General features: G+C 40.2%; 1 long non-coding RNA gene across 3 annotated transcripts in view; it reads left to right on the top strand.

Moving 5' to 3' along the window:
• Window positions 1–25324, top strand: part of LOC143694171 (uncharacterized) — a 56115-nt gene that overhangs the window by 12499 nt on the left and 18292 nt on the right. For 2 of the 3 annotated variants that reach the window (XR_013182502.1, XR_013182501.1), the window contains exons 3-5: window positions 6134–6312; window positions 8852–8961; window positions 10903–11701. This is a non-coding gene — a long non-coding RNA (uncharacterized LOC143694171). The remainder of the gene's footprint in view (window positions 1–6133; window positions 6313–8851; window positions 8962–10902; window positions 11702–25324) is intronic. The other variant, XR_013182503.1, reaches the window with a different exon arrangement.

Here is a 25324-nt window from a genome sequence, read left to right as displayed (position 1 = left end):
AGGATCTTTAAGGCCCCTTCCAGCCCAAACCATTCTAGGATTTGTGTGGTAGTTCCAATTTGCTCAGAGTCACCTGAGAACTGCACAGAAATTTTAGCCACTCAGCAGCTGCTGAATTTTCAGATGCCACTATATTTCAGTGCCTGATTCGATGTCTTGGACCTTGGTGTCCTCTTTCCTTCCTTGTGTGTCCCAAGATGATCCAATTTGACCTAGAATTTTGAGGCTTGCCTTTAAGGTCTGGCACTTTAAACTTAAACATTGAATGCTTGTTGTTCAAATCCCCTTGGATTGCCTGAGAACATAGTTTTTCAGGCTTCCCTGTAAGGAGTACAAGAGGTGGAAGAACTACAAAAAAATGGCTCTTTTATATAAACCAGTGGATCACAAACAGCAATGGATACATCAAAGTATTTGCATGCCTGATTTCTATTTCTCTCAGAGGGAATGCAAGCAGGTAAACATTTTCCTAGATCTGGCCCAGAGGCTAAACAGACTTTCAAAGGATATATAACATTTGGGTGTTTTGTAAGTAAACAGCCTTTGTGTGCTGCTGCACTGGAGCAGCCTGTGTTTATTTTTCACATGCAAGAAAATTTCAACTCATCCTTTTAGTCACAAATGTGTGTGGTGGTAAGTTGGATAAGATGGCAGCCGAGGAGACTAAATTACCCAAAAATTAGTTGGACAAGATGGCATCCCAAGAAGACTCGATTACCCAAATATTTCTATTATGAAAGGCAAGTGGAAATACAGCCATGAAACATCCTGCAGACAATAAGCTCCAAAGTGACCTCAGAAGTTTTTTGGTTCCTATTTCTGCCTGCAGACAGGAACTATTGTGTTTAAATCAAATCAGGCAACTTAATAATGACATCTAATCAACAAAGAAGATAAGGAGGAGGCTACTGTACTCCTTCACCTCATCTTAAGACCTTTTTCTGATCCTACTGCTGGAATGTACAGGCCACACCAATTTGACTTAGTCTGGGATTACAAACTGTGTTAGTTCAAATTGAAGCATATTTCTACTTTGTCCTTTCCCCTGCTTTGTTTATGGTTAATGGCAGCTGTTCCTCACGGCCTCAACAGAAAAGCTACTGTGTTCAAAAACCAGCACACAACTTTATCTGTAAAATTGCTTCTTGACACTTTTGACTTTACAGCTTTGTGTATGAATAATCCCCTATTCTGTACAAAAGGTTTCATAGGAGGTGTCTGAAAAAGCCAGCACCTAAACTCTTATTTTCTGAGTTTTATTCCAAAGCCTGAAGTGTCATTTTTCTAGAGCATTCATCAGAGTGAACCTGCATCAGGTCCTTCACTCCTGAGATGGACTGTACTACCAGAGGCTGTTTTTGCTATGCTTGCAGTCAGCAGCATCCCAAGCTGGAAGAGTGAGAGCTTTCAGTGCTTCCAGCATGGATGGCTACACCTCATTGTGCAGCCTGTTTATAGGGAGGAGATGAGTTCCTAAGTGATGTTTTCTGACCATTTGCAGAACTTAATGATGGGAGGACTCATTTCCTTGACTTCATGAGCTATTTTGATTTCATGACCTCCTTTGATTGGGAGGGTAGATTAGATAAGTGTTCTGAATGTAGGCACCTGGGGTGTCAGTCACATAAATGCAGGCATGGAGTGACCTTTCAGATGCCCCAGAGCATCTGAACAGTGCATATCTACAATACACAGGAATTATCAGAGGCCCACAGCTCTCTGGAGCTGCAGCTAGAAGCCAGTCAGGATTCTACAGTTTTTTGTTCAGTTGATTTTCACTCTATCCTGCAGATATGACTCACCTTGAGCTCAGTCGAGAAGAATCCTTGTGCACACCTCTACAAATTAGAACCATTATATAAATACAAAAATTGACTTCTGCTGTTCTCTTAGCAATGAAATGAGTAGATGCTTTTGCTTTGGTTTTGGGATGTTGTTCAAAAAAAAATCTCAGGCAAGCAAAGGAGAAAAGGTCTTACCCATCTCTTTCTATCTAAGGTCCAACTCTTGGCTTCATCTTCAGCTATATAAACTCTTGTGCCTTTGGTCAAAATCAATGAATTCATGCCAGTTGACTTGATGGGGAAATGTCCAAAGCTTAACTAGATCATTGACTTCAAATACAGCAAGAAGACAATGACTGCATCTGTATCTTTCAACCTTAAGATCCACAAGCACTAAATTAAATTGTGCAGCAACTAAGAATAGTTGTGCCATTAAAAATGTTCAGAGATGGTTAAAAGCCGAACTGCTGCCCATGACCCAAATTCAAAATGGCCTTCAAATTTATTTTAGGATGCGATATGATGGTGTTGGTTCCCCTTTCCCTTGACCTGTTGTGTAAATTAGACCTGTGGTGGAGGAGCAGTGGAGATTTTGGTGACAGATGATGTTCCCAGAGAAGTCTCTGGGATGAATTTCCCTCCAGCTTCTAATGGTGTGATGTCAGAAGTAACCATTATGCCAATTAATTGAATTACACAAGTAAGTTACATTTCTGTGGGAGTATACCCTAGGCAAAAATACTTCTTAAATTGCACCTGGACAGCAGTGTTAATGAGGGCAAAAGAAATTTGTGGTACTAACAAGGGAGAAGCTTGATTAATAACTCATCCATAAAATATGCATGATATGAATGATAGTGAATTCCTTACAGAATTAAAACACAAACAAAAATTCCCCTCTCTGTCCTCAGGGATGAGACCCATGACATTTAATCCATGTAATTGTCAATCTACCATGTAAACATTCTTTTAAAAGTCTTTAAATTTGAATTTAATTGCTACCAGCTCTTGATTACATACAGACTACACAATCTATCATTGAATCAAATAATTATTATTGCTGTTGGGAAATAGAGAATTATGCAAAAGCCTAAAGGAGAACTGCATGGCAGGTGAGAAACAAACAAATGAGGGTGGGGTAATCAATCTCTGTACCATAAAATGCTAATGCTGTCCTAATAAATATGAATTTTCTTCCAATGCTTGATATGCTTCCTACCAAGCGTGTCACTTAGCCTGTGGCATGCTTTAGTTTAGTTTAAAGTGGCACTACTATTAACACTTCAGCAAAATTATAATAGTTGCCTTTCATTTTCATAAAAGTAATTAAACTTATCAGTTTTCTTGTTATGCAACAAGCCAACCAATAAATGGACAAAAGGAGTTCAATTTGTGGCATTTTAGAATTAGCATCCCATGCACCAGGGATTATTCAGATATGAGATTCTGAAATAATAATTTTTCCAAAATAAATTTTAAAAAAAGAGGAAATAAGAATGATATTGGAAGAGAAGCATTCCTGTCAGTTCCTTCATTGACAAAATTATATTAACTACAGGATAGCTGCTAATACTTCATTGCAAGCTCATCATTTTTTCAGATAAAGCTAATCTGGTGACTCCAAAAGGAGACAGAAATTTAAATTGCATTTAAATAAACAAATACATTATCATGGTGAGAAATACATTGTGTGCTCAGGCAGACTGGACTTTTTAAGGTACACTGAACCCAGAGGATGCACTGAATGGAAGGATGCATTCTTCTCATGGAATGTAAATTAAAGAACTCTGAAAAGAACTGTGCCATGAAATCTGCTCAGAGATAAAGGAATAAGTTGAGAGAGGAAGTAATATTCTTGGAGATTTCACAATTTACATTGGCCAAATTTCAACCCCTTCATGAATAGAAATGCTTAATATGTTTTAAAACCAGTCCTAATATGTTATTCAGAGACAAGTGTAGAAGTCTGAATTTGATTTATGACCACAAAGAATGAAAAGACAGAAAGATAGGCAGCCCCCAAGGCTATTTTGTCCAGGTGATACCTTCCCCAGTCTGATTTACAGTGCTCCATATGATGAGATTCCCTGTCCTTTGAAGGTCAGTTATGCTGGAACAAATTCCAGCAGGGATGTTCAGCTTAACTTCCAGGAAAATGCTGGCCTGCAAGGGGGACACCTGCAGACTCCTCACTCTATAACCAGGAGAAGAAAAGAGAGAGATGTGTGTTAGACTCAGTGGATTTCAGCTCATTACACCTGGCTGCAAGAAGGGCTGGTGGCTCGGATGCGTTGTCCCTGTCCCTCTGCTGGCAGATTAGGGACAGGGACAAGGGAGCTGAGAGGTGGAAACCTACCAGGGTATTTCTGATCCCAAGCTTCTGAGAGCTAGGAAAGCTCATGTGAGTGTTGCCAAGTTTTCTGAATAGATTCTTTAAGACTTTCTGACTCAGGAAAGTGATCAGTGAGGATTTTGATTGTAGCAAGAATTTATTTTTCCCTTTTGTCCATGACACTTTCATAATGCCCTTTAACAAAATATTGTGCTCTTTAGTCCTGTGGGTAAGATGCTTGATGTGATATGGGTGACACAATCTTTGTTCCGTCACAAACCTGGTCTTGGACCAGACCTTCAAAAAGGTTTAGACCCCTAAGTGCATGTCCCACCAAAATTTTTAAGTCTTCTAGCTTGAGGTACTTTCACATCCTCGATTTTATTCAGGCTTATGTACTTTAGGTGCCCATATATATGCACAATTGAACATCTCACAAGGTGTCTATCAGCCTGCTTTGCCCTTATTTTCTCAGTGTAACAGCTGTTTTTAGCTGATCTTAGTCTTTAGAAAATGAGCAGGATAGAAATTATCTTTCTCTTTTTACACACATATGCAGGCAGCACAGCATGAGCAGGCAACAGGGCTTCTGTTGTAACAGTGAACACAGTTCTTACACTTAATTGGATGATCATAAGATTGGAAAGCAAGAAGATTCTCTCCAATCAATACCATTTCTATGCAAGTATTTTCAACTGCACTTTCAGATTTCATGAATTGGAAATGAAGAGACCCCTCTCCTTTGGGGATCTGTGACCTCAGTGGGTACTGAAACAAAAGCACATCAGACAACTTTAGAAAACATTTACAGAGTAGGGCTTTGCTTTCACTCTCTGGCCACATCTGATGGCAAATTGCATTTTTATTAATTTATGTTCTTTAATATTGTGGGCAGGAAGACAAATAACTGTCTCAGTATATAAACACTTCCCTGGAAATGAACAGATGAACAGATTTCAAACCCAGTTTTCCTCATGCCCATCTAATTAGCTTCTTATATGAGAGGTGGTGGTATTTCAACAAGTAAAAGATGCTGATTTTTCAAGTGAAAGTTTGCAGCTAATCTTAAATAAATCTGTTATCTTGTTTTGGAGACATATGGAACAAACCTTAGATTCACCCAAATTCCTTTAATTCCTCAATATATTTAAATCATATAATCATTTAGCTTGTAAAAGACCTCAGATCATTGAGTCTCAAGTAGCTGGACCTGTGTGACTCATGCAAAGTAACACATGAGGACAGGAATAAAGTCTGGATTTTGGAGTCCTAGTGCAATGTTTTCAATAGCAGGAGTCTTGACATCTCTTCAAACAAACACCTGGGTTTTCCTGCAAGCCTCTGACACCTCCCAGACCAGCAGAACAGTAGCAACTACTGCCTGTGCACTAAACTGAAGTGACAGAGAACACAATGAAAACAGCACATTTGTCAAAGAAATATTTGAACATTTTACAATATTTTAAGAGAGCAAATGAATCTGTTTTCCCACAGCTGAAAGGATTACTCACCCCACCACAAGTTTTGATGTCTGTTTTAGTGATAATCTCTGCTGCTTTGAAATACACAAAATAATGAACAGCTGCTCTGGCTGATGAAATGCAGAAGCAAAGTTGAGGTACTAATCTCTCATAAAAAAAAAGTTTATTGCATCTGGAATAAAAAGGCAATAAGGGATTATTGTTGATGCAGAACAAACCATAATAGAGATAAGAACAAAGTAAATGTATTCATCCCCCTCCTTCCTGAAATCTGACTTTGCTACCTTTGTAACACACATTTGGATGGTGTACACATCCATGTGGTTCTTGGGAGGGCTGAACTGCTTCACTTTCCAGTGCTGTGTTTTGATGCAGTGCAGAAACCTGTCCTGGTTTCATCTGGAGAACAGTTAATGTTTTCCTTAGTAGCTTTCCAGTGCAGTATTTTGGATGTAGTGTGAAAATTATGTTGATAACACACTGATGTTTTAGTTGTTGCTCAATTGTGCTAAATCCAGGGTTTTTCATTTTTCCAGGCTCTGCCAGTGAACAGATATATAAGAAGCAGAACAGGAGCATGGCCTGGGCAGGAGACTGGAACTGGCCAGAGGGATGGTCCATACCATACAACACCATGCTCAGTACAGAAACTGGGGGGCTGGCCAGGAAATGACAATTGCTGCTCCTGGCTGGGCTGAGCATTGATTGGATCATGGTAAGTAATTGCATCGTGGCTCACTTGTTCTTCTCCCCATTGCAAGTGTCATTATCATGATTATAACTAATAGATTTGACTTTATTTCAATTTTTAAATAACTTTTATCTCAACTCATGAGTTTTACCTTTTTTTAAAAATTTTCCTCCCCATCCCACTGGGGAGCCAGTGGAGAGCAGGGTGAGTGGCTGCATGGTACTTGGTTGTAACTAGGGTTAAACCACAGCTCTGCACTCAATTACCTATTGGTTATGTTTTTGAACTACCAGAGAACTATGTCTCTTTTTGTTTTTATACCCATTAGTTATTGTTATTCTAGCCAAAGCTTGCAAACTGTTAAGCAGAGGAGTGTGCAAGGAATCTACAAGGAAATTACTTGAAGAAGAAAGAAGAAGCAGCAAAGGCCTGTGAAATTAACCTGGCTGATCTAAGCCACTCCTCATAAAGATTCCCTTTCTAACCCTTCACCATCTTGGTGGCCCTCCTTTGGGCACTCTCTAATAGCTCAGTGTTTGTTTTTTTTATGTTGTGGTGCCCAAAACTGCGCAGTGGACTTGAGGGCACCAGAGCACAGAGCAGAGTGGGACAGTCCCCTCCTTGCCCTGCTGATTCCCCAATCTGTCCACACAACCAGGGTTTCCCTGTCTCAGGAGCAGAATCCAGCACTAACCCTTGTTAAATTTCATGTGGTTTTAAAGGGACTGACACCCCCTGAGAAAGAGGTTGCTGCCCAGAGGGCAGAAGTTACAACAAACACAAGTGCTGAAGTGAACACACTGACTCATTGAGCTCTGCAGACATTTCCTTGCTCAAATGCAGTGCCCACATGGGTTTGGATTCTTGCTGACCTACAAAGAATTCCCACATCATGGCCAGTTTTCAGCTGGCATAGATACACCAGGTTCTTCCTGCCCTCACAATTTGCTGGGGCAGCTGGAGGCAGGAGATGGGCACAGTGCAGATCTTTGCCATGCTTTTAGCTGGTTTAAGGGTCTGTTGGTTCATGCTGAGCAATCAATTCAGGCAGAGGGCTGTGACTTCTCTCTTTTCCTGCGCTGAGCAGGAACTGGGGACAGGGAAGAATCTGTCTTGTGGTTACCAAGCCAGGGCAGTGGAAGTGAATTGCAAAGGATGACTACTTTATTTGAGAATTTGATTTATAATCCTTTTTGTTACATTGTTTTTAAGAAGATAGTTCACATATAGTTCACATATAAATCTTTATAAAGTCGTGAATGTCCTATAAATCATCTGTGTACATGATGGCTTCTGCAGAGAAACAGATACTTTAAGACTAATGTAAAAGCTTCATTTAGGAAAGCTCTATGTGCACATTTTATACTCTAATACCTACTGATTTATTTGAAAACCATTGAAATAATGTAAGAAAGAGAAAAAACAACACCAATGCTTTTTAGAATAAGCCTTGAATATAGAAGATCAAGCAAACATTGTTGCACTTGGGATTTTATCCAGGGTTTCAAACCCATCAGGATTTAACATTTATTAGAGATTAATGGAGGGATGAGGGGAAACATGATGGTGACTCAACCAGAAGCCAGGCAATTGTCAGAAGGTGCTCTCTGTGCATATGTGTAGCACGTCACCTCCTAGAAGGAATCAATCAAAAGTGAAGGCCACAGAAAATACAATCCCAAATAGCATGGTCCTAACTGCAGTAGGGCTGGGAGAGAACCACAGGTTGTGTAAATTTGCAAAGCTCAGTGATTTTCTGAGTTACAAAAACAGGGAATCTACCTATTTGAAGTTTATTTTTTAAATATGTCTTTGCAAATGACAGAAGTGTTAAGTTCAGTGTGCCTGATTTTCTTCTCACTTATGTCAGTGTCAACCAGGGATATCTTCACTGAATTTACTTAACACACTTCTTTCTGCCCTCTGGCTTCCCTGTAGCTAGTCCTAATTAGAACTGTGCAAAGAGTTGGCTGGGTAAGTCATTCCCTAAAAAAATAAGATAAAAGAAATGTTGAAAAAAATCTTAGATTGAATAAAGGGACTGAGATGCCATTTTGTGCCAAAGAGGTCTTGGCTTGCAACTCAGAACATGTCTACCTAAGTAGCAAAGACTCAAATGACTTTCAGGCTTGAGTGGTGTAAGGAGAGATTCAGAGAGGTCCTATCTGTGCTCCAAGTCAGGTAAGAAGCAGTTTGGATGTGGACCTCCCAGACAATGCATACACACATCTCCAGTATCTGAGGTGTTTGCAAAAACTGGGAAAATCTGCTTTGGGTTTGTTAATAGTACCTATTTCTTTAATGTTGTCTCCCAGAAAATAATGTGTTATTGTGGAAATGTCAAAACAAAATATTTCAGTGTTCTAAAAAGTTTTTTGTTTCTGTTTGTTTGGGTTTCTTCCATACATAAATGTTGTAACATTTATGGTGATGGTTTGTTTCTCTGAAAACCTCTTTCATGTAGGACAAATAAGTAATTTGCTAGGGTTGTGGGTTGTTTTTTTTTTTTTTTTTTTTCCTTTTTTCCCCCCCTTGAGTAATAGTAATTTGCATCTGTGTAAAGCAGAAAAAAAAAGTCAGGGCAATGAGATTATGCTGACAAGTGCCTGATACAAGCAGGAGGAGGATGGGGACTGACTGACTGATGGAACTAGACAGCACCTCTCAGCTCAAGTAAGTAAATGTCCATTATTCCTGGGCTGCTGCATCAGCAAAGCAATTAAATTAAGGAATTCTACAGACTTCCCACATAGTTAAAAGGAACTAAACCAGATTGAATGTAGATCATTACACACCAGGGGAGGACAATAAGAAGGGTGGGGTTAGAAAATGAAAATCCTAGGGCACAAAACAAAGAGGAGTAAAATGCTCAGCAAGGCCAAGGAAATGATTATTATGATAGTGAAAAAGAAATGTTATTACTGTTTGGAGGATTTCAATTCTATTTTATGAACCCTGGTTTGTATTTATGACCTTCTGAGATCTCTGCTAAGATAACTGTGCTCAATTCTCCATGTACCATGAAGTGTTTTCTTAGACCATTAGTGCCCATATGGGTTGAGTCTGTTGTTAGTAGTAAGGGTGGGGATACAGAAATATCTGGCTGTTCCATAAATAAATACTGTACACCCTGTTTGGGGGACTGACCAATATCAGCTTTTCTCTCTGAGCTGTGAAGCTGCAAGCATCTGCCTCCAAGCTGCATGACTCCTTCTGGGACTTCTCTGAATCCAAGTAATCTCCTTGAGCAATGGATTCATTTGATGGTTAACAGTATTGCTGCCAAGAAAAGATTTGTCATATCTTTAGGCTAAGAGGAGGAATTCTGCAGTACTAGCTAACTCCTCTCCACAGGGGAAATCAGCATATTCTTCTGGATATGCTGCAGTCCTGTGATCAATATATTTGTTCACGTTTAATGCTACATGTGAAAAACAGCATTCTCATTTTGAAAACAGCTGCAAGCAAACAGTGACCTATATATAGGATTTGTCTTCTTTCCAGCTTTATTCTTAACAGAATTTATGTGGAATTAATTGTAAATAGCTGGATTTGAAGGTGTCTTGTGTTTTTTTGGAGGAAAGTTGGCATTTAAATCTTCTGCCTAACTAGTCAATAACAATGTTCTTAGCTTCTGAAACTTGGACAGATTTATAGCTTCAGCAAACTTTCACATTGCCATTTTTAAATACACATCATATATTTCACAGATCTTCTCAGCAAAATTTTTAGACATGCCAACGCAATTTAGAAGTCTAGAGTATATTTAAATATGACTGAAGCATTTGAGAAAACAAACCCCAAAGACTTCCAGTAAGATTTAGACCATCCACAAGTTAATTTCCAAAATGTCACATGTGCCTGGATGTAAAAGTATCCAATGCTGTGATACATATGACAAAGACATTAATCTTAAGAGCCCATGTTCTTAAACTAGTGGATGATTGAAGACACTTATAACTCAACTTCCTGCTGCAAGATCCTGTCAAGTCCATATATTTGTGGTATTCAGTAGATGAAAAACCAGTGAAACACTGACAGTGCTGGGAAAATCCCTGAATTTTGTGGCTGCACATCACCTGGGGTAACAAGCAGAGCACAGGTATCTAACCCAGCCCAGTGTAGTAGCAGTTCTCACATACCCACATATAGGAATAAGGAGCAAGAAAAGAAAAGATGAGGTACAAAGTCTGTTCAGGCTCTAATGCCCCCATTTGCTGAGAGAGAGGACCTTAGAGCTGTCATGTGTGAGGGATTTTCAGTGCCACCTGGAAAGGGATCTCTGAACTCCTCCTTCTGAGGGTTGTTCGCTGCAAATGGGAGCACTATGAGATGACTGAGATGGAAATAAACAGCCTTTAACTCAGGTAGCTAAAGCAGATCTGAACAGAACCCTTATTCCAAACCTTGCCTTGGGGATGGGGATCAATGTCTATTCACAAAGAAATGGAGTTTGTTTTGAGGTGCCTCTATCTCCATTGATGGTTTCCAGGCTGCTGGGTTGAAGACCACCGCCATTGGGTTCCAGAGCCCAGTGAGTGCTGCAGCCAGGGAAATTCTCCTTCAGAAGTTACTTTTTTCTTTCTTTCATTTCTTTTTTTCTTTCTTGTTTAGGGTTTAGCTTGGTGCAGGTTGGGACTAAGCCTGTGAGCTGTCTGCTGGATGTTTTTGTCAGTTCCACAGCTGCGGTAAGAGCTGTAAAATGATCAAACACATCAAATTTCTCACAGTGTCCACAAAGACTACTGAAGCTCACAGCTCTTGAAAGCTTTCAAGGACCCTGGAAGCCCTGAAGATACTTGAATGGAGCTAGGCTTTAGACTGAACTGCAGAAAGCCTCAGTTGCTGCAAACCCACTGAAACCTGAAAGTGCCTTTTTTGCTGACTGCTCCAGACTCTCAGACCCTGGGAGCCTGTCTCATGGCTTCAAGCCACAGCTAAACAGCATAACCCACCTGGATGTTTTAACAAAGCTGGCTGTTTAGAAGTCATAAGGCCTAGGAAGACTGTCATATTCAGCTCTAGAGATTTCCTCCTTACAACAGGATGTTTGGGCAAAATTTCTGCAGCTCAATAAGTACCAAAAACCTATTTAAACACCAGGCCCAAAGTTTTATGGTAAAGCTGGACTGCAGCTTATTAAGTTGCAGCCACCCTTATAATGCTGCCTGATGTCTTTCATTATGTTTTCACAGCACTTATTCCAGTGGAAAAGATAAGAATTGGAATGTATACAATGTGGGATAAAAAGACTGTAAACACTAAGCTGACCTATCCCCCTTCAGTTACCTTCGTAATTTATGCTTAGTGCTAATTAGTTCTAAAAATTTCCATATTTCTACCTGCAGGATGTTTTGGAATTGCCTTTTCCTGTAGATATTTGAATTGGATGACTGCTCAAATTACACAGCATGTAAGTCTCTCTCTGAACTGTTATGAATTAATGGGAATGTGGACAGGACTGTGCACTTATGTTTTTCCTCAAAGTTAATTTGCACAGCCTTTATCTTCCTGGGATCTTTTCTGAATTTAGGTTTTAGGATCACAGCTAATCCTGGAAATAATTTCCAGGTACAGTGAAGATGACAAAACCATTAGGAGTAGTCAGCAAGGCATCACCAAGTGGAAGTCATGCTTTCCCACCATCTGTGGTGAAGTGACCAACTCTTGGATGAGAGGGAGGCAGAGGGCATTGTCTGCCTGGACTTCAGTGACACCTTTGACGATGTCTTCCATTAGACCCTCACAGAGAAGCTTCTGATGTACAGGCTGGGGGAGCAGAGAGGGAGGTGGATTGAAAACTGGCTGAATGTCTGGGTCTAGGGGGTGGTGATCCACACATCTAGCTGGAGACAGTGGCTTGAAGAGTTCTTCAATGACCAATACTGGGTCCAGTCCTGCTAAACCTCTGGGTGATGGGGCAGAGGGTAGCCTCAGCTGGTTTGCTGGTTACACCAAACTGGGAGGAGTGACTCTTACACTAGAGGGTCATGCTGCCATCCAGGATGACCCCAACAGGCTGGAGAAATGGGTCAACAGGAATGTCATGAGGTTCAACAAAGGGAATGGTGAAGTCCTGCCCCTAGGGAGGAGCACCCTCATGCACCAGTGTATGATGTGGCCTCTTCAGTGGAAAAAGGCTTGGCAGAAAAGGACCTGAAAGTCCTGGTGGACACCAGGTTCAACATGAATCTCTCAGTATCAAAGTAAATATCTGTACATATTCCATTTAGATATCTATTTTAAATCCCACATTTTTTGAGCTAGGTGTAAATTGACCTGAGGGCCATCATTCAGTCCCCAAACCTAGATAACATTTACTGCATCTTGGTTTTCATGTCCAGCTCTTCTGAACTTGCTGTTAATTCCTCCTACAAGTTTTCAGAAGGAAAGGCCTTTTCTTAATAAGAAAATACTGATCTGAAAATGTTTCATAATATTTTTTAGGGTAGGATAACTTCACCTGGGCATGTTCCAAGGAAACTTTTCTTGGATGAGTTTCACTTTTTAAAGCGAAGAATCGCAGTGCAAATCTGTTTCATCATCTAAAATTTAAAGACCATTTACATAAGGATAATCAGGGAAAGGACAGAGTGATCAGGATTGCAAGTGTCTGAAAATAAAGATAAGACCAGATCTAGATCTACTGGTATGAGCTTTCTGTGTGGTGCATCTCAGATGATGGAAAGCAGCTGTAAGTGGTACAGCCAGCATTTGTGATTCACTGCGTCAGTGGAGCAATGCCAAAGAGTTCTGGTGTATCAACAAATCCAGGGCAAGTGGCAGCTGCATCCTTCTAGACAGATAAAGCTTCTTCTGCTGCAAGTAGTGTGAAGGAAACATTTGCATGCACACAGCAGGGTATTTGTTTGCATGTGAACATGCATGGGTGTTTACACGTAAACACAATTCTGTGAGTGTGGTGGGCCTCCCAGCTGGTGTTAAATTACCCATCATCTCTGCTGATAAGAACAGTTGCCTACAGTCTTGCTAAGTGTTAGTCAGAAAGCTGAAGTCCTTCCCATCATCAATAATCCTTTTTGGACTCAGGCAGAATAAAGGAGGAAAATTACAAACAAAACAAAACAAAATCCAGATGCACATATTAGGTAAAAAATTCTGGTGTGCCTGGGCATGTGGAGGAGAGACTGGAACAGATTGTCTCTAAGTGGATGCTGGGACTGGGAGGTTGTGTAAAATGAACAAAGTACCACGAAAGGATGGAGGTTCAAGGAGTGGGACAGTTTGGAAAGTTGTTGCAAGTACATTTGTTGGCGTACATGGGGGTAGCATGAGAATCTGGAATCTGGAATATGTACAGATAGGATGGTTTAGGGCTGCAGATAAAATAGAATAAGATACAACATAAAAGTACAATAAAGAAAGATCTTAGGGCAGTAGGGGAAGAGACAATCATAGCAGGGGTTCAGGGAAAAAGATTGGCCCAAAAGACCAGGAAGGGGAAGGAGGTGTGGGGTAGGTCAGTACTGGATGGGCTGTGGTCCCATAACAGCCTTCAGCTGGGTTCAGGTATGTGAGAATGTAAAAAAGAGGGAAATGTCAAGGAAGAGCAAAGACAAAACTGATTGGTCAAGGAGCTAGGAAGCCTTTGAGTCATATTTGTTTGCTTTGTGGGAAATGAAGGATGGGACACTGAAGCACAAATTATCCTTGCTGGGACTAAGTATGCTCAGGAGAGAGTGCTACTGCTAATTTCAGTTCAGAATAATCTCTCTTAATCATCCATGAACTGTTGGTTTTTTTCCCCTGAGACTTGTAATTTGCTCATCTCCTTGTAGATTTTCTTATATACAGTGAGTAGAAGAAACCAAATTTCAAAACCCTCCACAAAATATTCTAGAACTATCTAATCTTTTTAAAAAACATGTTCTTCATGTTTTTTTCCCCCCTCATATTGAACAACAGTATTCTCAGTACAGGCTTAGCTGTTTTGATTTAAACAAATTAGTTCTGACTCTGCCTGGATAGCCCTAGCAGGGAAAAACCCTTAATCAAGATGTTTAGCAAAGTTATGAGACACTAATAAAAGATCCTGAAAAAGGGAGTATCACGCATCACTAATTACAGGAAATGCTGGAATATTTATAGACACATACAGAGATATTTGTAGCACAACCTCTAGGCTTTAAACTTTCCTGGCCTAATCTCAGTGGAGAGACCCTTTCAAGTGATAACCTAAATATTTTGGTTCAGCATGTTTATAAGCAGCCCATGGATTTCCTTGAAAAAAAAAAATGAATGGAGTCTGGCACATGTTTGGGGTTGTGGCTGACTGTAATTCTATTCATTAGGGAGTATATTTTGCTATAAATACTTTATTTGTTTAGAAGGAACTGCATTTTGACTTTTATTTTTTGAAAGATAAAGCTGAAGCGATAGTTTACAGTCATGTTTTATTATCTGCTGGAGCTTCAATTATGCCTAATCCAATGATTGCTGAAAACACTTTTGATTCAGAAACAATTTATTTTCTCATATTACCAACAATGTGACACTTTGGGGAGTTCTTTGCAGCAGAACTCAGAGAAGTCACACTAGAAGAAATCACACTTGATTTAGGTTTTTGAGCATTAGAACCCTTCATATTGACCTAACAATTATCCAGGGTAATTCAAAACATATTTAAAATGGCTGTAATTTCACATTCAGCCCTAAAAGCTGCATTTTGGTTTGATGTATGGTATGGAAACACAAATCACCAGCTATGGAACGCCAGTGATGTTGTGGTGATAACCAGGTGCTTAAAAAACAGTTTACAAGCAGAACTCTTATTCACAGAAATTACATTCATTTTCCAATTATATAAGAGCTGCAAACCTGTTGTTTTAAACATTAAATCTTATTATAGATTACTGTGGATTACAGAAAAAAAGAGCCTGCTTTCCCTCTACACTCAGTTTGCCTTCTTGTAGGAAAGGAATGCTGTTATTCACAACCATTTAAGCCATGATGATGATGATGCCCATGGATCTGTAAACTGCTGTTCAAGCCCAGGCAGCAGGAGAGGGGCTGTGTTGATCCCTCTGGCTGCAGGTAAGGGCTGTATTCCCTGTCACAGAACAGCCTGCTTGCTGCACACCAGCCTGTGCCCCAGGAACAAGCTCTGCTGCTGAGGCACATCCTCAGGCAAATACTCCAGAGTCTGACATTTACTGAGGTGTTACCAGGAAATGACCTCTTAGGGCATGAAACCTAAGGATAGAAAAAAATATCCAGTATTAAAATTCCAGCTTTTTGGACAGTCTTAACCCTCCACTGAAATTTGTCACAATGTCCCTTTACACCATCTGAAATCTTGAACCGTGGCCTTTTAGGGTAGGCATCAGTTTCTCTAAATTGCTCACCAAGAGGAAGCCCAGCACAAGATTTGCTGCTGCTCAGCCAGGTATTTATCATGATACTCTACTTCAGCTGTGTCCTGCTGCTGTCAGGCATCATATTAATGCTTCTTTTTACCCAAGATAAATAAATTGGTGTCGTCTTGAAGATTTAGCTGCAATTGCAGTTTATAGGTAAAAAAAAATGAAAGCTTGCAAGCAAGTTTCTTAAAGCAAACAAAGCCCCAAAACCCTCATAACACTCCCAAATTATAAACCTCAGGAGAAATTAATTAAAAATAGTAACCTATAGCAGTAGTGAAAATATTAAATCTTGAAAATATTAGAAGTCCCCTACTATTCTTTAAGTCAAGCAAATATAGGAAAAAAAACAGGCATCGGTGTTTCTTTTACTGCTTACATGAGCCATAAAATAAAATGCTTGGAAAATACCCATATTAAATGACAAATGAGGTAATTTACAGCACTAATAATATTTATTTATCAGAAGTGAAATAATATAAATCAACCCTTGCACTTCTGTATCAATCTGCTCTTTGGAGTAAATAGAAAAATAAAATATTTCCTTAAAAACACTCAGATGATTTGTTTCAAGGCTCATAAACATCTTTTATGAACAGCAGTTTAGTAATACCTAATGTTAAGTAATACCAGTGGTGCTGTAACTAATCTAGACTATGCATGCCAAAGAAATAATGTTTAGAGAGTTTTATTAGACTGATCTAATTGAAAAATGAGATCTGCTGTGGGGCACAGAAACGTAGTGAAGCTTGTCTGTTTTTTTTCCAAACTGATGCGATGCTGTTGTTGCGTATATTGCTTTAAAAGGCACAAAAATGCTGAGGGCAAGCAAAATGTCCCTGGGCTTTTTGAGGCTGGGCTGAGGCTTTTTGAGCTCCTGTGTGCACCCAGAGGATGGCCAGAGCAGGTTTGCAGCCATTCTCAGGTGTGCTGGGCAGCCTGGCCACCTTCCCCTTGTGCAGTGCAGCTGCACACTGGGTGAAATCTCCCTCCAGGGGATACATGCCAGGAAAAGTGAGTGGGGTTTCTCCTTTCACTTTGGTGCTCTCAGAGACCTGAGTGAGGAGGTGGGTGGATTGAACCCCTTCATGCTTGGAGGAGTGTATTTGAACATCTGCAATGCCATTTTCTGATCCTTCTTAAAACAGCACTTTGTCATGATGCACACATAGGCTGGCTGTAGTTACACTTTATGTGCTGTGATAAAATTTCATCATTAATTAACAGAGTCCCTTGCTATTCTGCATTCTGTCCATCCACTGATTCCTGCCCTATATTTTATACTGTATCCTTGTAAGCATCTATTTACAGCACTTATGCTGAAATCAGGGTCCATTACTATGTTTCCTACCTCAGTGACTTAGGAAACAGCCCTAACACTGGTTTTAAAGGCACTGTGGTGGTTTCAATGACTTACTGTGCTGGAAAGTCCAAAGCAGAAAAATAGCCATGCTACCCAAGACAGGTTGTTTATGCTGGGATTAGGATTCAACTCCTTCTAAGACAGATTTAGAGTAGGAAAGACTAAAAAACCATTTTTTTCTCTCCTCTTCTGAGTATGAACAATATGTTTAAAATGTGCCTTACCTAGATGCCACTGATATCTGCTTGTCATTTTGTAATTTATTGCATACAGAGCAACATATGTCATCTCCAGCAAACAAGATATTTATTTATCAAATAAATGAATAAATATATCCATCACTATTCTTTGAAAAATACTGGGACATTTAAGTCAGGCACTTGAAAGCTGCATTATAGTAACAGAAACTGTAAGCGATAGCAATAATGCTGGAAAGCTTTTATCAAATTAAGTGAAGGGTTTGGATCAGCTCCCAGCAGCTACAGCTTCATTTCTCAGAAACCAGCAGCTGGTTACCTGCAGCACCTTTGCTTGCTGCTCCAGCAGAGTCCTCATGTCTTGAATGGATGCTGGGAATTGCTTCCAGGCTCTGATCAGTTCTATAGATTAAGACAGTCTTACACAGCTGGGCATGGGTATGGATTAATCCTTTCATTGAAACACTGGGATTTGAAATAGGAGTTGCTAATTTTGTTTGGCAGTATCTTGGCAGAGAAGAGACAGGCAGATCCCTTCTTCTCCATTAGTTCTTGTTTCTCCTGTTTTATTAAAACAGCTCATCATATTTGTAAGCTTCAATGAACAATTCTTCTTAACATACTCCCACACAAGGATCCATTGAACAACTTGCATTGTCTCAGCTATTTTAAGGATAAACATTTCTTCAGGAGTGCTCATGAAACCTGCAATTGCTGAAGTTTTAAAACCAATAAATATCACCTTCTTCAGTCCATTACAGGGGGTAATTTCTTTGCTACTTTTTCAGATACAAATTAGGAGGAATAACTTATAAACAATGTCAGAAAACTAGGGTAGCACAGTTGGACCTTGGCTCAGGAGTGTATTAAAATTCTTGTTCATTCCTGGAAGGAATGTTAGATGAAAAAATATTAATCAGTTACTAATGATACAAGTAACCTTTAAAATGAAGGAATCACCTTTCTCTGGATTTTTATGGGGTTTTTTTATACTACTTAAGCACAAATAATATTTATCTAAATCAGACAAGTTGTTAAAAGAATTCTAATGGATAATACAGAGAGAATTTAGTAAATAAAGATTATGTAGAGACCAATTTCCTAACATGCCTTGCTCCCTTAGGCTTATTCCTGCTTTAAAATAGAATTCAGGAATGACTTAGGCTTTTGGGAGCCTCGCATCTCTAATAATTTGTAGGAGTAAGGTTCCTCCATCTCTGAAAGTGTATTGCATTCCAACTGCCTTAGGTAGCTCTAATGTAATTTGCTTGGATGCAAAAAGCAGTATAGTAGCTTTGCATGGCAGTTTGCCCAGACTAATATAGCAACTTCTAGATGTTAATTAGTCACAGTGGAGCTCCACAATACAGCTTGTTTGTTCAGCACTTGCTCAGGTATCTTCATGCTGCATGGCTTTATGGCATATAGGTATAAACCTGGGTGCTTCTAAATTTGTAATTCCTTGCCTGAGAGGAAATTGATGTAGAAATACTCATGCAGATTCCATGTATTTGTGGCTGCCTGCTGATTTCCAGATGAGGTGCTCTCAGTCAGGACCAAACCTCCCTGGAACACCTCACTCCATCAGCAGGGAACTTTTGACAGGACTAGGTGTGAGATGAAACACTTAGCTCTTGCCATGCCATGCTGTTAAAGTGGGAGTCATAAACCCCAGCTCTGTCCTACATTGCTCTGTTGATGTTGCAGAACTAACTTAAATGAAGCATAATTTAAACATGTTTAGAGGAAAGGTTGCCTTGAGTAAATGATTCCCAGCAGAAGCTGTAGGAAGAACCCTCCATAAATCCTTTCTATCTATCTTATAGCTTGAGGAATACTTGTAGACTTCCTTCAGGGCTGTACTCAGACTCCAGTTTGGTAGCAGAGCTGCAGATACAGTGGGAGGCTGTAGAGATCCAGTTTTACTCCAGCTCAGCTCTGTTTGGGATGGTTCAGTTGGGAGTTCAGCTTCTCCACTGGAGTTATGGCTAGATGCAAATTCAGAGAAGCAGTAAGTGACCCACATTTTTCACTCCTTTTTTCAGCTTTCAGAAGCCCCATCTGTTCCATTTCCCTGTTCATTAAGCTAGGAATAATAACAGGTGTAAATGCTTTAAAAGACAATATTTTGAGAAAGAGAGGGCAATTTCTAATTGGCCCTTTGTCTTGTGTAATTCCACATTTCTCTTCTCAGTGTGTGTAGCACTGGTGAAAGGTGCCAGACTGACATGCTTGGGGAATGAGTAACTCTTTTTATGCACAGTTGGTGTCTGAGTACATCAGAGGTTTTGGGTTAGCAAATCTCTTTAATCCTAAGAAGTAAATCGCTAAAAGATGTTGTTGGTAAATATTAATTATTTTCCCTGAGATGGAACTCAAAACCAGAGAGGAAGGAGATAAAGAAATATGGACATGCCTGATAATTCTGAACATATCACCAGGAAAGACTTCTCTGCCAGGTTGATAAGGGAGTGTCCTGATCTCTCATCTTGTCTTGAATATGCCAACCAATTTCCTATCAAATGTCACAGCCTCCAACCACTCTGCAGCTAACCCATGCAGTGCAAACACAAAACTGCAAAAACTTAGCCTTTAGCTCCTTGGTGGTGCATTTCCCTTAAAGACAAAACAACTGTGACAGTTTTTCTTAAAATGTGAATTTTCTACTCATGAAAAACAGCAGTTCAGATTTCTAAAAATAACAGTCATTTTGCATGCCAGAGCTGAGACGTCTAAAGGAATGTGCCAATTAATTGACTAGGGAACTTAAAAATGGAAACCTGTCAGATGGATGTGTCTGGACCATAGATCAGGAGGAAAGGAAGGTGGAGAGCAGTGTGTGTGCTGGCATTTCTAACCAATCATGCAGCTTGGGGTAGGCACTCTGAGCCAGGTGATACTAATGGGGAAGGAGCTGGTGCTCCCCATCTTCTCTCCTTTGCCAGTCTTAACTGACTCATTGCTTTGGAAATTCTTGGCAAACATATTCATTCATTTCTCACAGAAACTAAGTGTTGCAGCTAGAAATAAAACAGAAAGCTTGTAGCGACATATCTATGGAGAATTCATAATGCATGATTTCACGTCTCAGAAACTTCAGAAAAGTTATAATTTATTCCTTTTCCTGCTCTGCAATATGTCTAATACTTCTGGTATAAAAACCTGCGTGATCCAACTGCTCATGTTAACAGCACTGTTGAGAAATATTTAGTGGTTATGAACTCTTCACCCCAGCATGCACAATACCCAGGACACTGGGACCAGCTGCACACCTGATGGAGGAAGAATGGGCCACCCTCATTACAGCAGGGAGACTGAAGACTGATTTGTTTGTTGCCTGTGCCCTTAACATTCTCTCTGTACAGCTCACACATATTCTAGCTCCATCCTGGTTCCTCTGCAGGTTTTCTGGGTGAATAGAAGGCCATGTACTTGCTTTTCAAAATTATGAACTCTTGAATATTGGAGCAGTACCTGTGTAGAGTGGCTCTGGCTTCCCTCTCTCCCAGTGCCTAAGAAGCTGAGTTTTACCATGGTGGTGGAACAACTTTGAGTCACTTACCTATCTCTACCAACATTTTTTATCAAATGCTTGTGAATCTATCCTTGGACTAGATTACCACCTGTACTCCAGTAGAATTAAGCAGCTTTTTAGCAGACTAATTCAGCATCTCATGTATTAGATTCATATTTTTCTGAGCAGGTGTCGGAATGTTTTTTTCACGTCAGACACTTGGACAGCTTAATACTACCTTTGATGACAATTCATTGTTGTTCAGCCCAGAAAATCCCTAGCACAACTTTTTCTCCTTGCAAAACTGACTTTTTAAGAGAAGCTTTTTACAATACACATCTACTCTAGATAGGTAACTTTGATATCACCTCCAAAACAAATTCCCCATCAACCCCAAATATTTTGAATGCAAAAATTCTTTCTGGCAGTTGTGATTGATGGTGTCTGAATGCAGGTACCTTTCTTTATGTCTCCTTTACTTTCAGCTGACTGCATTGCTGTCCATCAGCTGACCATCAGCTCCCATAATGAACAGTCCTCAAGAGAATGGGTTTATGATCCCTCACAGGAGTCAGTTTGCTCTAAAGAGATTTTTTGCAGAGGAGAAATGTACCAAGAATTAAGGAGTCACTTCCCAAAAGGCACTGCAGGAATATTTCTGACAAAACCTTTTTTTCACTTGAGGAAAGTATTTTAAATTTTGGGGGTAGACCCGTTTCTGATATCCAGCCAGCATATTTGTGGATGCTTTTCTTATTAATTATTCTGTTTTCCTCTGCATCCTTCTTGCCAGCAAAACTCTTAGGTTGGAGACAGAAATCTGAACGCTTTGCAAGGACAGTCTGCACTGACAGCATAGAGAGCATGATGGAGTCAGCCAACTCAACCAGCTGCCATAGTGCTGAGCTGGCCACAAACACAGAAGCCTTCCAGAGATGGAGTTATGAGTGCAAGAGTCTCACAGTCAGCGTATTCATTTGGTTTATTGGACTAATGTGTCTGATGCCATATGGTGGAGCTAATCTTGTTTATCACTGCTTCATTGCCCCATCCATTTGGTTCATAGTAGGAATTCTCACACAAATAGCTACTGCTGAGACCTTCTGCAGAGACAGAGGCAGGTGTGAGTGGTCTGGGGAGGTCTCAGGAGAGTGCATTTGGAGGCTGAATAGAGAGAAGAAAGCTCATCCTTTCTGAATTACGCCAAACCACCCAGCATGAGATAGATAAATAGCTCAAATCTAAAAGAGACTTCCAGTGGACCTAGTAAACATTTCACCTCCAGATTTCTAGACTTCAATCAGAATATTTTATTAATTATGGAAGGTTTGTCTCTAATGGATTTTTTTACAAATGCCTATGTACTGATGCATATTGAGTCCAGTCTAATTCCTTAATGATTACAGATTTCCTATTCGTGCCTGTAAGGTTAATTCACAATGCAGTAATTATGTTGCCTCATCTCACCAATAACTTGCCTTTGCAGTAGTTAATGTTATTTCACTGCCCACCTTGGGCATCTCTGCTGAATTTGATGCTCACCTCAGTTATCAGCAACAGAAGATTAGCCACTGACCACAGAAATTGCCTGTGAAAAGTCCATGACTTGATATATTGCTTGGCAAAATAAATGCTAGACTGGGTGTGGAAACAAAAGACCTTTTTGTGGGACCCAACAAGTCTTTGAACACACTCAAAAGGGCCAAGTGGCTTTTTGATACAGCCTTGAGTTGGCAGCAGAGTTTCATCCTCTACAATTTTACTGTCACCTTTTATTCTCATGTTTTTCAAGAGGTGCAGGATTACTCCCCATGTGAGGTTTGCCTCTGACTCCTCTGAGGGCAGGCACTTACCCTCTGTGGTTCAGCAGCCACTGCAAGAGCGTGTCAGGGCACCTGCTAGCAGAGGCATGTCAGCTCCTTAGTTCCATCAGGAACTGGTGTGTGCAGCAGCTAATTTACTGCTTGAACACCTTGATTCAAATGGGTGAACCTGTATAAAACCTTTCTTTTCACACTCCACCGTGAGTCATGTTAGGAAGGCTGCAGGGTGCCAGCTTTCTAGTGTCTGTGAGAAGCAGAGCAGTGTTCACACTTCCCAAAGCATTAGTCATTCAAATCCACCCTCAGTCTTTCTCATGTCATACATTTATTTGTGCATGAGCAGGTAAGCTCAGAATAAGTTAGAATCTCTTCTTGGAAAGAGGGAGACATGCAAGACAAGTCTGCACAAGGTTTAAAATAAAAATCCTGCAACTCCACTGTTGTGTGTTTCACTGCTACCTGTGGCACCTGTAAAGCTATTAGGTTGGAAGAAACAGCAAAAGCTGTTTGCATGCTTTTGAGAAGTTTTCCTTCTCATTCTTCTTATAAGGAAGAGATGGTTCCAATATTTGAGAGGGAAAAGGATAAAGTTCAACCATGCAAACCCATCCTCCTCTTTCTGGCCTTCTTGACACCCACTTGGATTTCACTCCTGAAGCTTAGCTACAGCTGTGTAATCACTGCACACAACACACCAGCTGCAAAGAGAGCCTGGATAGCTGCTGCTCTCCTGTGCCAGGACAGGGTGAGGGTGAGGAACAAGAAACCCAAGAAAAACAAAGTTGGATGAGGGGGGACATTTTTTTCTTCCCCCACAAACAGTGGCTCTCTCATGTCAAATCCCAGAGAGTGAAAACACAGCAGCAACTTGAGCTCTGTGGTGCAGCTCAAGAATGAGAAATGCCATCAAACCTGCCTGCTTTTGGGTCTGATTCTGCAGGTTTTACACGTGTGTAAATATCAATGTGCACATGTATGTGTACATCACCTGAAGACAGTCAACATTGTAAAAGATGTGCAAAGTCATGAAGGGATATATCTCATTCTACATTGTTTGGAATTAGACTGTTAAGGAACAAGGGTTAAAATATCTGCATAATCCCCAATCCTAGCACCAGGTTAAGCACAACAGTAATCTTTTCTCTATCAGCACAGAAATGCACAGAAAATTAAAGGACTGGCAGTACCCTGCCAGAAAAGTGCTTTGTTGCTCAGACTAGTTTTTGGAAGAAAACAAATTCTAGAAAAAGAAGATTGATTTCCTCCAAAATTATCTTTTCTTTCCATACACACACTGACAAGAAGTAACAAGAAGTCCTCTAAAATGAGGAACAGAAGAGCAACACCCATTATTTGGAAACAACACAAGATGAAGGAGAAATTGTACCTTCAGCAATCCCAAATCCCTCTCCAAGTGTGAGGAGGGCAAGCAAGCAAAAAACTCTTTTGCAATTTCTTCTCTCCCCCTCTTTGCAGTGCTGGCATCACAGAAACAAGCAGCCATGATGTCTCACAGGCCCAAGATTATGTTGTGCCCTAAACCTCCTCCTTCCCACCTCTGGAAACTTTGTTGTGCTGGATGCACCCATTCTCACACTGAGACATCAGTGTCAATGGATTTGAATGAATGAATGAATGTATGAATGAAATTTTGCTCTCATTTTCTCAGACACATGCATTTGAGAGATATTTATTGGACAAAGGAGCAGGCAGGACCCAAAAGATTCAGCACCAGCCCATCATCCTTCCCCAGCTGACAGCTACAGAGTGGTCTGGTGGTGGGAAGAGGTGGCTCCCAGCATCCCATAGCCCTGCAGTCCATGCTGACTGCCAGTTTTTCCTGCTCCTGATCCCTTACCCTCCCAGCTCCAGCCTGCACACCAGCTGTCTCTCACCAGAAAGGAACTCTTTTCCTTGACCTCAGTGACGCACTTCAGTGAAGAACAAAATGCCACAAAGCTTTTTTCTTTTCCAAGAAGCACAAAAGAAATGTGACAAGGTGGCTTAAAACTTTGTCCAAAATCTTGTTTTCTGTAATTAAACTTGAGTGCAGATGCTCATTGTAATTTCAGGAAATTACTTAGGCTTATTTAGCTTTACCAACCATAGCTCTTTTATGACTATGAGCACTCAGAAAGTTTCTCCTTAAAACTGTCTCCCACTGAGGACTACAGACGGTGAAGTTATTTTAGAGTTGTCAAAGATAATTTTCGTGGGTCAGATGATATATAGCTCATTGTCTAAGCCATATCTCCAAGCTTTTGATTACCTCTTGGCTAATAAGGATTTCCTCACAGATATAAGCTAGAGAGTATTGTGTTAAAAAGAAGAATGAAATAATGAGCTAAAGGAAATTCATGGAAATGGTGTAGATCTTCTATGTTTTTTTCTAGAACACATAAACAAAGGAGAAAAATATTTCTGGCTTAAATAATTGTGAAAAGCTTACTCCCACAAGTCTCACTGAAAGAAAACTTTCATCTCTAGATTCAACCTCCATTACCTGACAGATAATGGAACTATCTGCAGGAAATGAAAAGCCTGACAAAGATTAAAGGTGGGATTCACCTAATCTAACTTCATCTCCTTGGAGTTCAGGTGACTAAATTAAAGACATCCTCTTGGCTCTCTATATTGAGTACAGAGTGGGAGAAATACCTCCAAAGATAAATTAATATTCTGTCTTCTAGTCATCTGTCTTACACGGGTATGAGTTGCCTTCAAGAGGGGTGTCCATCTCTGCTGACTACTGAAAAAAA

The sequence above is a fragment of the Agelaius phoeniceus genome, chromosome 5 (genome assembly GCF_051311805.1).
Source record: "Agelaius phoeniceus isolate bAgePho1 chromosome 5, bAgePho1.hap1, whole genome shotgun sequence".
NCBI classification, from domain to species: Eukaryota; Metazoa; Chordata; class Aves; order Passeriformes; family Icteridae; genus Agelaius; species Agelaius phoeniceus.
This window is presented reverse-complemented; position numbering and strand designations above follow the sequence as displayed.